The sequence below is a fragment of the Schistocerca americana genome, chromosome 4, assembly GCF_021461395.2.
Source record: "Schistocerca americana isolate TAMUIC-IGC-003095 chromosome 4, iqSchAmer2.1, whole genome shotgun sequence".
NCBI lineage: Eukaryota > Metazoa > Arthropoda > Insecta > Orthoptera > Acrididae > Schistocerca > Schistocerca americana.
This window is the reverse complement of record NC_060122.1, coordinates 736,695,401-736,712,109: the sequence shown is the minus strand read 5'-3', so window position 1 is coordinate 736,712,109 and position 16,709 is coordinate 736,695,401.

Genomic DNA, 16,709 nt, shown 5'->3' with positions numbered 1-16,709 from the left:
GGTTTTCAGTGCAAAGATTGGTTTGAGGCAGCTCTCCATACTGCTCTATCCTGTGTAAGACTCTTCATCTCCAAATAACCACTACAACTCACTTCTTTCTGAATGTGATTGCACTGTCCATTCCTTGGTCTCCTTCTACAGCTTTTACAACCCCTCATTTCACTTCCCTCCAATATGAAACTGGTGATCCCTTGATTTCTAGGAACGTCCTATCAAACGATTCCTTCTCATAGTCAGATCATGCGACATATTTCTTTTCTCCCCAGTTCTATTCAGTACCTCCTTTTAGTTATAATATAATGAAATAATAAGCATTAGTTACGTGATCTGCTCACCCAGTCGTCAACATCCGTCTTTAGAAACTTCTATTCTCTTCTTGTCTAAACTGTTTATCATCCATGTTTCACCTGAATACATGGCTCCATTGCATACAAATAATTTGAGAAAAGACTCCCTAACACTTGTATCTGCTATGTTGGTGCATAAGTTAGCAGCGTTTTTGCTTTGCATGTTGGTATTCCAGCTGATATACATTTATTTATCGATTTTCATTTTTTTATTTGTAGATCACTGTTGCTATTTGAGTTTAAATACTGCCATTTTGTCATTTTGAGGCAGTGAGCTAAGCTTTGTGCGCAAGAAAATGGAGTGACAAGTGAAGAAATTGGAACGTTTCCGACACATTCTTCTGTTTGAGTTCAGTAGACGTGTTACAGTAGCGGAGGCACCCAGAAACATTTTCGTTGTGTATGGGGATAACGCCATTGGACAGAGCACGGCAAGAAAATGTTTTTCTCGTTATGACATAAGTGACTCTTCATGTGCAGCAAGATTTTCAGCATTGATGAAAATCGTTTAAACCCATTAATCCACAATGATCCACGTCAGTGCACAGGAACTAGCAAATGTGATTAACTGTGATCATTTCACCGGCATACGACATTTTTTTTGCAATGTAGAAGGTTTAAAAATTGGGTGTATGGGAACCACTCACTCTTAAGCCAAAACCACGAAAAATCAGCTTGTGGTCATATGTAAATTCTGCTTATTCATCATCAACTGGCTTATGACAACATCAACCATTACTGGCCGATGTAGCCAAGTGGTTCTAGGCGCTTCAGTCCGGAATCGCCCTGCTGCTACAATCACAGGTTGGAATCCTGCCTCGGGCATAGATATGTGTGGTGTCCTAGTTAGGTTTAAGTACTTCGAAGTCTAGGGGACTGATGGCCTCAGATGTTAAGTCCTGTAGTGCTTAGAGCCATTTGAACCATTTTTAAACATCAATCATTGCTTTGCTGTATCATAACTGGTGATGAGAAATGGATTCTTTATGCTAAAATAAATAAAAGAAAGGAATGGTTGAGTCGAAACAAAGCAGCAACTATCTGTAAAGAGATCTGAATGCTTCCATACAAGATATGCAACTTGTGATCAGCAACAGTGTGGTGTATTACGAATTGCTTGCCTGAAGTCTAGCATTCACTACTGACATTCATTGTTAACAACTGAGACATCTTGATGCATTCCAAGAACAATGTACAGAAAGACTATGTGAAGTGATGCTAGAACAACAGCTGCCTCATTCTGCTAGACTGACAAAAACGCGCTGTACAGAAGTTGAGCTGGGAAGGCATTCTGCATCCAACTTATTCACCTGATCTTGCACTCTCAGATGTTAGTTAACCTTTCCGATTCTCTATCGATCTATCTCCAAGGAATTTCCTTACTGGATGAAAATGTGCTTCGAATATGGCTCGACCAGTTCGTCACCTCAAAGTCACATGATTTCCACAGTCGCAGAATCGAGAAGTTACCCAAACATTGTCGGACAGTTGTAAATAGTGAAGGAGAATATATTATTGGTGAAGAAACTCTCTTTTATATGTATCTGTTGTGTTTATTAAACTCATGGAGAAACGCTAGGAACTTATGCACCAACTTAATATATTTGATGCTAACAAATTTCTCTTTTTCAGAAAGGTTTTTCTTGGTATTGTCAGTCTACATTTTGTATCCTCTCCACTTCAACAATCATCAGTTATTTTGCTGCCAAATACCAAAACGCATCCCCTACATTAACTGTCTCATTTCCTACTCCAATTTGCTCAACATCATCTGATTTAATTCGACAACATTCTATTATCCTTGATTTGCTTTTGTTGATGTTCATTTTATGTCCTCCCTTCAAGACACTGTCAATTTCGTTCAGCTGCTCTTCCAAGTCCTTTGCTGTCTCTGACAGAATTACGATGTCACTGGCAAGCCTCAATGTTTTTATTTCTTCTCCCTGAACTTTCAACTGCAAAGTTTTCTCTTGTTTCCTTTACTGCTTGCTCAATGTACAGATTAAATAACACTGAGGATGAGTACTACACATAATTAAAGCACACATAATAAAAGGTCATATATAATATATAAAGATTCCTTCACATCGTTAACAGTCAAATATGGAACTAAACATTGTTATGTTACATACGAAATTTCACATAGTAAAAGAATAGAAAGCAGCAATGTCCCAGTGTGGTTATCAGCAAAATATGCATAGTAGGCAAATTATTAAGTTATTTGCATATTCATTATATACATAATACACAATACCACAGGGGCCAAAAAGGGGTAGAGGGAACTGACAAACAAATGGTATTATGAGTTATTTAGTAGGTTAGGTCTATTTCTGAAAGATTTTCAAAGTCTTTAAGAGCGTAAGAAACTTTTTCTTTCAGCAAATTTTTGGATCTTATTTTTAAAGATGTTAAGAGAGGCAGGATGTGCCTGCCCAGGTAATGTGTTGAGTAGCTTTATCCCTACATATTCATAACTGCCTTGTGTTTTTTCAGTTGAGTTGTAGGTATGTCTATCTTTAATGTTTCATGAGTATTATGATAATGAATGGACTGCCTAAGGTTGTAACTGTTTAGATTTTATTTTATGTGCAAAAGGCAGCCGTATGTAAAAAGATAAGGATATGCTCTTATCTCTAATTCCTTGGCAAAAAAAAAAAAAAAAATCCTGGCACCAGGAGAATTACCCAATAGAAGAATATCACAAATTAGGTGGCAATGAAAGAAGACATAGTAGGAGTTAATCAGCAGTTTTTCTGAAACAGATGTCCATTTTCTTTCAGTAGACAGATAATTTGTGAAAGGTTTCGAGATATACAGGGTATCCCAGAGATGTTGCGACAAACTTCAAGGGGTTGTACAGTGTGTCTTGGAGAACACCCCTTCGACAGCAAACGTGACTGCATGCTGATGGGCCATATGTGGAACATCTCATAATGTTATTTGTTATTCAGCGATCGTGACTGATTGCCACGACTGGAGAAGATGGAGCTAGCTGCTGTATAGACAGGCCTTGTCTCTTATGAATGTGATTCTCGGCTGCCTCAGTGGATGATGGTTTCTGACATGGGTTTTCATCTGCAGTTTATTTTTCTCTTGTATATCGAAAAACATTGTAGGTTTTAAAGGGTTCCAGAGGAAAATATACAATGGATGGAAACCTATGCCCAAGGCAACAGAGCATCACATTCATAGGAGACAAGGCCTTCCTTTGCAGCAGCTAGCTCCATCTTCTCCACTGGCTAGAGTTGCAAACAGTTGCATCACTGAATAACAAAAACAAATTGCAAGACGTTCTGCCTATGGTTCATCAGTGTACAAAGTCACGTGTGCTGCCAAAGGGATGGCCTAGAGGTATATTCTGGCACCTATAACTTCGACGCTCTACACCGCCTTTGATGACTTTTCCAATCACAGGTTCCTATCCTCACTTTGTTACTCAAGACGCCCTTTACAGTCCCTTGAAATTTGTCGTAACATTTCTGGGACACTCTGTATAGTATATTGACACTCCCAAGCTAATTTTCTATCTAGGTACATGCCAAGGACTTTGGCAGAAGCGGATCCGACATCGAAACTGGATAGGCTGAAGGAGATACTTAATGTCTTTTCATGGTTAATAGCTAACTCATTGACTTCAAACCACATGTTGGATAATTTGAAGAGCTCTTTACTTTGTTCCTTCAGTTTATTTAAGTCCTTCCCAGAATTGATAAAGGTGCTATCATCTGCATAAAGCACAGATTTTCATGCCATACTGCGGGACAGGTCGTTTATAAAAGTTACAAACAGTAGTGGCCCAAACACTGATCCTTGGGGAACACATCCAGTAACATGTAGAAACTGTGAGTTTTGACCGTTGTAGCTTACAATTTGTTTCCTTTAACTGAGACAGGATTTAACGAGGGAGAGTTCCAGGTCCCTAATACCAAAACACCATAGTTTCCTGGCTAACATTCTGTGTTTTATAGTATTAGATGCCTTACTTAAGTTCGCTTGTGTGGCTTCAGCCGACAATTTGGATTCAAAAGAGCATTTCACAATGGAAATAACATTTTCAACAGCTTTAGCTGTTGATAGCTTGTATCGAAATCCATATTGAGACTTAGTTAATGTACTGTTTTTTGACAGATGCATGCAAACTTGCTTTTATATACGATATTCGAAATAGGTACCAGAGAAAGTAGACAATAATTGTTATTGCAGGATTTATCACTCTTCTTGTGTAAAGGACTGACTACTATTTTAGACATTCTGGATAAATACCACTAACAAACATATAGTTTATAAATGTGCAGGAAGGGAATGATATTAAGTCCATTTTTTTAATCACAAAATTTGAGAAGCCACTTAATTTTAATACTGATTTAATTACATCCCATGCTTCCACATTTCTTCAAATATAGGCTGGCACAGTGTCAGCCAAAATTTTGTGAAAATTGGTTTACATAATTATATTGTGAATTAGGTTTTGGTGCAAGATCCCACCTTTTCTTATAAGGATGTGAGAAATTAGGGTTTGCAGCATTGATAAAAAAGATTAAATTCACTTGCAATGACATTAACATCATTTGTATCTTTTACACAACGTCTACCTGTATCTAATTCTACTTGAATGACTCTCCACAAAGACTTGCATTTGTTATTGGAGCTTTCAATGCAGCTACAATCTGCCCTACATTTGGCTAATCTGATTAGTGAACTGTAGTGTCTCTTGAGGCTAATGTGTGCTGCTTTATCAACGCAAACCCATTGATCCTAATTTCTGTAAATGATGTGTGGCCCATTAGTGTACAGTTGTTTGGCAATACTTGCTTACTATAGGTTTATTTCCTTTGGTAACCACTGGGCAAAAGGTATCGAAATTTCCAGGCAGCATACTAATAAACCTGCTACAAGTAATCTCAACATTGCTGGAAGCATATATTATTTTATTCCATTTAGTACCTTGTGCTTCTTCATGCAGCTGTTTACACTTTCATCACTGGTTACATTGAATTGGTTCACGATCTATCTTTGTTTCATTAAATCCTAGTTTTAACCATAAACCTTTGTGACCTGTCAGAGAGTCAACTTTAAGTAGCCCCAGTTCAAAATCGTCTTTATATACACTTGTAATAAAATTCTCAAGACAAAAGAGTTGTCTTGTGGGACTGCAAATTGCACTGAAGAGATTATGAGATCTATAAAATACAGACTGGAAATGGCAAGAAAAGCGTTTCTGAAGAAGAGAAATTTGTTAATATCGAATATAGATTTAAGCTGTGGTAATTCTCTTCCTTTAGGTGTATGGAAAGCGAATAACAATCACCAAAACAATGTACATTGAAGAACACTTTTATTAAATATCTGCATCACATATACACAAAGCTTGAACATTCGAGAGAACAACCATGCAAAGGCAAACGTATCAGTGATCCTCAATCAAAGAGTATACAAGTCTGCCTCGAAGATGGTATTTCTTGGTTCTGCTTGGTGCCTGGTGGGAGCTTCAAGGATTTCAGTAGGTGTATGTGAGTAGTTGAAGCGTGGTGTTGTGTCGTCGGAAGGTCGGCGAAAATGAAGACAGTGCTGTCTCGAACCTCGATGGAGAGGTGGTCTGCGTTGATATCTGCGATGTCGACGATAAACACCGTATTGAGAGGGGGTGAAGGAGTTGAGAACGTGGTGTCACACTAGGAAGTGAAGTCATCGCACACTCCAAGCATTGTGTCTCATGGAGATGCACTGTTGACTGTAACGAGCAAACTTGTGGGAACAGAGAGCTGTAGATTGTCTGTTAATGACTAGTCTGGCTCTACCCTACTTGATGAGACTATTAGGCATTTGCCATTTGAATAAAATGTCCAGTGTATTCTGTCCTCGGTCGAGGAATTTAGAAAACAGCTAGGATTCGAATTGGTGGCCCTGGCCAGTTGTTACAGATGAAGGGCGACCAAAACTAGAAATCCAGGAGTTGACGATGGCGTGGGCGACCGAATCAGTCATAAACCTGGACAGAGGAACAGCTCTGACCCACCTCCTTATCCAGCAGATGATTGAGAGTATATGTCGAAAGCCCTGTGAGAAAGGGAGAAGACCCACGATGTTGACTGCACATGATGTAGCCATTCTTTGGGAATGCTAAACTGTCCTAGAGGAGGCTGTGCATGTCGTCCAACTTTACTTCTCTGGCAAGGTACAAGGCCCACATCCAATCACAGCAATCGTTCTTAACCGCTGGCCAGAAGAATTGTTCGGTAACCAGTAGTAGCTTTGATGCCTGGGTAGCGAGAAAGTCTAGGGAGTTGAAAACCACTTGTCACAGAGGGGTAGATACCACAGGTCTGAAACTACATGTTGAAGTTGCGCACGCAATGGGGTTGGCTGAGCCAGGTAGTTGGTGTGGTTCGAGGATCAGTGCGCATTTTGTCTCCTTTAGCATGTCTGCCAACTCAGTGTCGTCGGTTTGCAGGTGGGCCAGCTTGCCCAAGTCAATGGGGAACGCGATAATGTTCACCTAGGACAAGTAATTGGAGACATGATTGTCAGAAATGCACATATAGCGTATGTCTGTCAAATACTGGCTAACTAGGTCTATGTGCCACAGGCGTTGTTGATGGACATCTTTGTTCAGGTTGCAGATGGCATCTGCAAGTGGCTGATAGTCAGAAAGGTTGTAAACTCATGGTCTTCTATATCATCAAGAAAACGTCTGAGTGCCTCATAGTCCACAAGGAGTTCGCACTCGCAAGTAGACCACTTGAGCTGTGTTTCTGGAGATAAATCAGAGAGGTTCTGTAGTATCGCCGGCCTGTTGCTGCAAAACCATACGCATTGATTCATCACTTACTTCAGCAGTGACAGAGATGGGAGTGTCAGCTACTGGATGAGGGCTTGTGACAACGTGGATGAGGGCAAACTTCAGGGACTTAAATGCTTCGATAATGTCATTAGTTCACGGAACTTATCTTGAACCTGCAGTGTTTTTACCGATCAGGGCTTTGATGTGCGTTACCTGGATGAAGGCTTCATGAAGGAGGTGAGACTGTAGAAGTTTACAATATCTAGGAATCCTCTCAATTCACGACAATCCATTGATGGAGGGAGGTTATGGACAAACCCGAGGTGGTCGGATGTTGGACATATGCCCTCAGCCGATACCGTACAGCCAAGAAAAGTTACACTGTTGTATGATAGTTGAGATTTCTCGTGGTTAATTTCGATACCATTATTGTGGTGTGTGTCCTCGAATTGTGTCAAATCCTGTATATGTTCCTTGTGGAGGGGTAAAAAATCAAGATGTCACCTAAATAGGCATATGTGAGTGGGATGATGAACAATAAAGAATAATAAACTGCTGCATCTGCGCCGGATTTTTCAGATCATGTGGCATCGAACAGTATTCGAATAGTCCAAATGGAGTAATGAGAGCAGTCTTCAGATGTCCTCTTTCAACATGGGAATTTGATGGTAAGCTTTGTGGTAATCAAGTACATTGAACAAATGTGTACCTTTGAGCAATTAGGTGAAGTCCTGGATGTGTGGGATCGAATAATTGTCTATAATAGTGCGAGAATTCAGAACCCTGTAGTCCTTGCCTTTGTATAATGCCCACATCAAGTAGTTCACTACTAGCTGATTTAACGTGGTGCAGCTGATTTAGCATGGTGCAGCTGATTTAGCATGGTGCAGTATTTGCGAATGAGAGGGTAAGCCTTGTGTCCTATTGGGGATTCCTCCCTCAGTGTTGGTTCAGTGACAAGCAACATTAGCAAACGTACCCTTGTCTGCATTGTATGAATCCATGGGATTAATGTCATTGTTGGTCCATGGGAGTAGGGTGGACTAGGAGCAATCACCATAGAGCAAAATATCACTGACCTTGGAGTTCTGTGGAGAATGTGGCGCCGGTGAAGGCATGATCGTGGGTGCCGAAGTCATCAGGGTGTGATCGGTGCTCTACAAAGAGCTGGCATAGTGTCTGATGAGCTCCCGCCAGTTGTGCAGATGCTGTGTCGATTACCCAGCGAGGCAGAGCGTTTTGCACTTGTAGAGCATCAGAAGCAGAGCACTCAAGCATAAGCTAGAGCAGTGATGTGGTGAGTTGAGCCATTAAATTGGAGTACTCAGAGAGCGAGGTAAGGAGGAGGTCCTTAAAGGGGAAAAAGGGAGTAGAATCGAACAAGCCCAGAATGAGGGAGCTGGAGGTGTGATGGAGCAATGAGCTCGACTGAGTATCAGTTGATAACCCAAAATGTTTAAGGAAATCTGTACGCAGTAAAGGTTCGTCCACATCTGTGAAATGGAAATCCATAGAAAATGAAGAATGGGAGTAATGTGGACCTGAAGCTCTGCAGCGCCAATGATGGTGACGTTAGAGTTGTTAGCCGCATATAAGGTTAGCTCGGTTGGTGATGTTGGCATAACTTGCGAAGTGATATGAAATGGAATGATCATGTGAGGACTGTGGTAAGGAAGGCGAACGGTCGTCTTCTGTTTATTGGGAGAATTATAGGAAAGTTTGGTATACATGTAAAGGAGACCGCATATACAACGCTGGTGTGACCTAATTTTGAATACCTGAGTGTTTGGGAGTCATACCAGGTCGGATTGAAGGAAGACATCGAAGCAGTTCAGAGGCACTCTGCTAGATTTGTTACCAGTAGATTCGTAAAATGCTTTGGGAACTCAAATGGGAATCGATGGAGAGAAAGCGACGTTTCTTTTCAAGGAACACCATTGAGAAAATGTACAGAAATGGCATTTGAACCTGGCTGCCGAACGACTCTACTGCTGCCAAATACATTACATGTAATGACTGAGATGATAAGACACGAGAAATTAGGCCTCATACGGAGGCATATAAACAGTCGTTTTTCCGTCGCTTTATTCCCGAATGGAGAAGGGGAAGGAGTGATTAGTAATGGAACATGGTATCTTCCCCCAGACACCATATGGTAGCTTACTTGCATCTAGATGTAGATGTAGATGTGTGAGCAAGGCCAGTGTGATAGGAATGACAGTAGCCTCTACACCTGTATCAAAAACAAATTTTTTATCCATCACATAGATACAGCCACTGAAAGAGGAGGTGGTGTTCGCTGAATGTTCTTTCATAAGATGCACTGTGGAGGCGGCGTGGACCTGAGCACCTAAACTGGTCTGCGAGCAGAGTTTTGGAATGTGCAAGGAGGTAGGCAGTACCACAGGGCGTCGTTTAGGGTAGTGTGGAACCTACAGAGGTGGTACTTTAAGGTAGGGGTCGGGGGGTAGGACCTGTGTGACATCTATTGGATTCCACAATGAGCCAGCTGAGTGCTCGAAGGGGCTTGGTTAGTGCTCTGGAACAGTCAGATGGTAGGTGCAGGCAGTACTTGAAGACTCCCACCAGATGGCTGACTGTCCTCTTGAAGTGCCATTCATGTTCTTGTGCATCCTAAGCAAGATTGATGAGATGGAGAACGGTGGGAGGAGGTCGTCAGTAGTACCAACGCTGGCCTCCACACGCCCATCAGGGTTGGTGAGTAGGTGCCTTTGACGATGAGCGCTATAAGCCTAGTCTGCAAGGAGTAGTTTAGACTCCAGAGAATCTGAAGTATGAGAAAAGAACTGACGTTGAAGCTAGTACAGTTGCTTGACGAACCAGAAGGCCCATAATACGATATCAGGCATGAACTGCGTATCCACAAAGCCCAATACCAGCGCCAGAGATGGGATGGAGTTCGCTAACCCAAGTTTTCTTCATATATAATGTGACGAATAATATCGGATGTAGGACGAAATAGACGCCCAGTTATCGATGCTTTGGCAGCTGAGTATCTCCTTAGAGTAGGCAGGCAGAGGACAAGGTCTGTGTGATCAGGTAGATGGCTCACTAGGCAGAGTCCTCAACTGCAATGCTGTGCAGATCGAAAAGATTGACAATCAGTCCGAAACAGGTCCAAGGGTTGTCTTTCAGAGGGGGGCTCAGTTTAGGTAACCTGCTGGTGAGAACATTCTGTGACACATCCTGGCATCGTAAAATTACTGAAAGATAGTGTTTATGACCAGACTCCTCCCAGTGTCTGAGTGGCAAAACGCAACTGTTGTTGTTGTTGTTGTTGTTGTGGTCTTCAGTCCTTAGACTGGTTTGATGCAGCTCTCCATGCTACTCTATCCTGTGCAAGCTTCTTCATCTCCCAGTACCTACTGCAACCTACATCCTTCTGAATCTGCTTAGTGTATTCATCTCTTGGTCTCCCTCTACGATTTTTTCCCTCCACGCTGCCCTCCAATGCTAAATTTGTGATCCCCTGATGCCTCAAAACATGTCCTACCAACCGATCCCTTCTTCTAGTCAAGTTGTGCCACAAACTTCTCTTCTCCCCAATCCTATTCAATACTTTCTCATTAGTTACGTGATCTAACCACCTTATCTTCAGCATTCTTCTGTAGCACCACATTTCAAAAGCTTCTATTCTCTTCTTGTCCAAACTAGTTATCGTCCATGTTTCACTTCCATACATGGCTACACTCCATACAAATACTTTCAGAAACGACTTCCTGAAACTTAAATCTATACTCGACGTTAACAAATTTCTCTTCTTCAGAAACGCTTTCCTTGCCATTGCCAGTCTACATTTTATATCCTCTCTACTTCGACCATCATCAGTTATTTTACTCCCTAAATAGCAAAACTCTTTTACTACTTTAAGTGTCTCATTTCCTAATTTAATTCCCTCAGCATCACCCGATTTAATTTGACTACATTCCATTATCCTCGTTTTGCTTTTGTTGATGTTCATCTTATATCCTCCTTTCAAGACACTGTCCATTCCGTTCAACTGCTCTTCCAAGTCCTTTGCTGTCTCTGACAGAATTACAATGTCATCGGCGAACCTCAAAGTTTTTACTTCTTCTCCATGAATTTTAATACCTACTCCAAATTTTTCTTTTGTTTCCTTTACTGCTTGCTCAATATACAGATTGAATAACATCGGGGAGAGGCTACAACCCTGTCTCACTCCTTTCCCAACCACTGCTTCCCTTTCATGCCCCTCGACTCTTATAACTGCCACCTGGTTTCTGTACAAATTGTAAATAGTCTTTCGCTCCCTGTATTTTACCCCTGCCACCTTCAGAATTTGAAAGAGAGTATTCCAGTTAATATTGTCAAAAGCTTTCTCTAAGTCTACAAATGCTAGAAACGTAGGTTTGCCTTTTCTTAATCTTTCTTCTAAGATAAGTCGTAAGGTTAGTATTGCCTCACGTGTTCCAACATTTCTACGGAATCCAAACTGATCTTCCCTGAGGTCCGCTTCTACCAGTTTTTCCATTCGTCTGTAAAGAATTCGCGTTAGTATTTTGCAGCCATGACTTATTAAACTGATAGTTCGGTAATTTTCACATCTGTCAACACCTGCTTTCTTTGGGATTGGAATTATTATATTCTTCTTGAAGTGTGAGGGTATTTCACCTGTGTCATACATCTTGCTCACCCAAGGCTATCAGTAGTTTGAATGGAATGTTGTCTACTCCCGGGGCCTTGTTTCGACTTAGGTCTTTCAGTGATCTGTCAAACTCTTCACGCAGTATCTTATCTCCCATTTCGTCTTCATCTACGTCCTCTTCCATTTCCATAATATTGTCCTCAAGTACATCGCCCTTGTATAAACCCTCTATATACTCCTTCCACCTTTCTGCCTTCCCTTCTTTGCTTAGAACTGGGTTGCCATCTGAGCTCTTGATATTCATACAAGTGGTTCTCTTCTCTCCAAAGGTCTCTTTAAATTTCCTGTAGGCAGTGTCTATCTTACCCCTAGTGAGACAAGCCTCTACATCCTTACATTTGTCCTCTAGCCATCCCTGCTTAGCCATTTTCCACTTCCTGTCAATCTCATTTTTGAGACGTTTGTATTCCTTTTTGCCTGCTTCATTTACTGCATTTTTATATTTTCTCCTTTCATCAATTAAATTCAATATTTCTTCTGTTACCCAAGGATTTCTATTAGCCCTCGTCTTTTTACCTACTTGATCGTCTACTGCCTTCACTACTTCATCCCTCAGAGCTACCCATTTTTCTTCTACTGTATTTCTTTCCCCCATTCCTGTCAATTCTTCCCTTATGCTCTCCCTGAAACTCTGTACAACCTCTGGTTCTTTCAGTTTATCCAGGTCCCATCTCCTTAAATTCCCACCTTTTTGCAGTTTCTTCAGTTTCAATCTGCAGTTCATAACCAATAGATTGTGGTCAGAGTCCACATCTGCCCCTGGAAATGTCTTACAATTTAAAACCTGGTTCCTAAATCTCTGTCTTACCATTATATAATCTATCTGATACCTTTTAGTATCTCCAGGATTCTTCCAAGTATACAACCTTCTTTTATGATTCTTGAACCAAGTGTTAGCTATGATTAAGTCATGCTCTGTGCAAAATTCTACAAGGCGGCTTCCTCTTTCATTTCTTCCCCCCAATCCATATTCACCTACTATGTTTCCTTCTCTCCCTTTTCCTACTGACGAATTCCAGTCACCCATGCCTATTAAATTTTCACTACCTGAATAATTTCTTTTATCTCGTCATACATTTCATCAATTTCTTCGTCATCTGCAGAGCTAGTTGGCATATAAACTTGTACTACTGTAGTAGGCATGGGCTTCGTGTCTATCTTGGCCACAATAATGCGTTCACTATGCTGTTTGTAGTAGCTAACCCACACTCCTATTTTTTAATTCATTATTAAACATACTCCTGCATTACCCCTATTTGATTTTGTATTTATAACCCTGTATTCACCTGACCAAAAGTCTTGTTCCTCCTGCCACCGAACATCACTAATTCCCACTATATCTAACTTTAACCTATCCATTTCCCTTTTTAAATTTTCTAACCTTCATGCCCGATTAAGGGATCTGACATTCCACGCTCCGATCCGTAGAACGCCAGTTTTCTTTCTCCTGATAACGACGTCCTCTTGAGCAGTCCCCGCCTGGAGATCCGAATGGGGGTCTATTTTACCTCCGGAATAGTTTACCCAAGAGGACGCCATCATCATTTAATCATACAGTAAAGCTGCTTGTTAGCGAATATTTATTAATAACAATTACTTGATTCGCGTCAGAATTAACGTACTTTTTCTTCGCTGACGTCACGAGAGATTTCTAAATCGGAACCTCATCCCATTGACTCTGAAAAGGCCAGATGGTCAACCAACTCTGCTAGCCAGTGTTGGAAGCTATCAATCACTGCTTGCTCTGTACATACTGCAGTGCTGATACATTCACTTCACGTATGTGAAATAGCAAAACTGGAAATAAAGTAAAATGAGATCTTGTCTGCAAATAAGGGGTACTTCACCACACTTTTATGAAGGACGTTTCATAAATAATGCACTTGTTGGTGTTACTGTGGATTATTTTGAAGCAACAACAATTAAATTTTTGTTGGAAGTGCTTGGGAGCTTGAGGAAGAGGATGTGTTTTTGTTTTTTGCTGTGTACTATATCTTTAAATTAGTGAGAGGTAGAAAAGGACCCTGCAGGGGTCTTGGGTACTGTAACAATTGAAGACCAGAGATCGAACATCAAGATCGAAACTTTGCACTACAAAAATCCCCGACAGAAGTCCACAGTGCATTAAGTGAAGTTTACAGTGAGTTTACGGTGGAACTGTATTACAGTTTCACGTTGGGTTAATCGTTTTTGTGGTGGTCGCATGAGTATAGACAATAATCCAAGACCTGGAAGGCCAAAAAGTCAACAGATAAAAGAAGTGTGGAACTTGTGGCAGATGCTCTTAAAGAAGATCGTTGTGCAAATTGTGAGGAACTCTCTGAAGCCACAGAAACTCCCCAGCATCGATATCCCATATTCTGACAAATGATTTGAAGAAGAGAAAAATTTCTGTAAGATAGGTCTTTCACTGTTAGACTGGTGAAGGGAAGCAGCCTTGCTCAAACAACGGTTCAACTGTGAGGGCCAAGGGTTCTCATGTAGAAACGTCACTATTGGTCAAAAGTGGATTAAAGATTTTGAACCAGAGTTGAAATCACAATCCAATGAGTGGAGAGGTCAGATTCTCCACGTCCAAAAACATTTTGACACACTCAGACAAAGCTCAAGCAAATGGTGGTTTTTGCTTCTGATTACGAAGGAATCATCATGACAGTAAGAGCCCATGGTGTACAAGGATTCAGCAGTGTATTATCGTAATTTTCTGCAAAATTGCACAAAACACGACCTCATTTGTTAGAGACTGGGCCAATCATTCTTCATGACAATGCTCACCTCCATATTGGCGATGCTGGAGCCCAAAAACTGTGAGAATACAGATGGAAAGTATTGCCACATCCTGCCTACAGCCCAGACTCGAGTGCACCAGACTTTCATTTGTTCCCAAAGTTCAAAAAACCATAAGTGTCGACGTCATTATATTTATCTGGAGGAGCTTTCTACCACTGTTACCTGAGCCACAAAACTGGTGTCATGGATGGGTTAAAAGAACTTCTGAGACGTTGGGATTCAGTCATAGAGAAGCAGGGAGACTATACTGAAAGACTGTAAAGAGATATAGAAAACAATAAACGTGTAAATAAAAAAATAGTGTGCATTATTTGAGAAATCTTCCACTTTTAAATAACTGTAGCATACATACACAAAGCGTGAACATTCGAGAGAAGAACCACACAAAGACAAACATATTACAGATCCTCGATCAAAGAGTTTAAGAGTCCACAAGTCAAATAACGTTTTTTGTGGTCATTAGCCGCCAAAATGTGTTAGAAAGTCTTTTCTGAATGTAGTTAATGTGGGGGTACTCAATAGAAATTGGGAAAAAAGTTTGTGGCGCAACCTCACTAAAGGAAGGGGCACATTTTGATACATCAAGCGACTGCCAATTTAGTACTGGAGGGAAGTGTGGGGGATAAAGTTTTATACAATGATCAAGATTTGAATACAGCAAGCAGGTTCAGATGAATGTAAGTTGCGGTAGTTATTCAGATATGAAGAGGCTTTTATGCAGTAGAGCACCATGGAGAGCTGTGTCGAAACAGTCTTTATACTGAAGATCACAACAAGATCAACAACAACAGCATGTTAAGCAAATTACCATTTCTGTGTGTCTTTCTTTTTACATCAAAATTTAAATCTTAAAATATTAATGTCTTGTGTTTGATACGCTTTTCTATTTAGTAAACTAGACTCGTATTCAAAAAAAATGACAGTTCAAATCCCGGTCCAGTATCCAGATTAAAGGCTCAGCTACAGACAACAATCTATCGGCACAAATGTCTGTGTGTGCAATATATCACTACAAATTTGGTGTGTAAGCAGGACACAAGTTCAAATCTACTGCTCACCTGTCACCTGTCCGTCTAAAAATGAAATTTCAGTGTCAAGCTATTAGGCTGCCAGGACCTTCAAGTTTATTTTCTTTCCTTAGAAATGAGCGGTAGAGGAAATTCTGTTATAGTTTATGTTCACATCTTGTATTCCAAGAAAATCAAACAAAATGCTAGAAGCAGAAAGATCGGTCAAAATGGTCTAGAGTAGACAGTAGCGACTTAAGCGGCTGCATTTTTGCACATAAATTTACTTTGCGAGTTGCAGCTTGAGCCTGACGACTAGCATAATTATTTTTCGCTGGATTTGAAAACACATAATTATCTTTTGATGCTCGTAGCCCCCTGTACAATGCGGAAAATTTTTGTATGAGGAGAGCAATTACTCCACATGAGATGCTGATTAGATTAGACTAGTACTTGTTCCATAGATCATGAATACAACACTTCATAATGATGTGGAATGTGTCAGGTTAATAAAAGGTGTCTATACAAGATATTACATTACACAAAATATTACATGACACTCAATAATTTTTTTGTGTAGGTTGGGAAATTACCCACTTACTATATCCAAAAATTCATCTAATGAGTAGAAGGAGTTGCCATTAAGAAATTCTTTTAATTTCCTTTTAAATGCCATATGCCTATCTGTCAGACTTTTGGTGCTATTAGGTAAGTGACCAAAGACTTTTGTCGCAGCATAATTTACCCCCTTCTGAGCCAAAGTTAGATTTAACCTTGAGTGGTGAAGATCATTCTTTCTCCTAGTGTTGTAGCCATGTACACTGCTATTACTTTTGAATTCGTTCAGATTGTTAATAACAAATTCCATAAGTGATTATATATATTGTGAGGCTACAGTGAAGATTTCTAGGTTTTTAAATAAGTGTCTGCCGGATGATTTTGGATGCGCTCCAGCAATTATTCTGATTACACTCTTTTGTGCAATGAACACTCTTTTACTCAATGATGAGTTACTCCAGAATATGATGCCATATGAAAGGAGAGAATGAAAATAGGCGTGGTAAGCTAATTTACTCAGATGTATATCGCCAAAATTT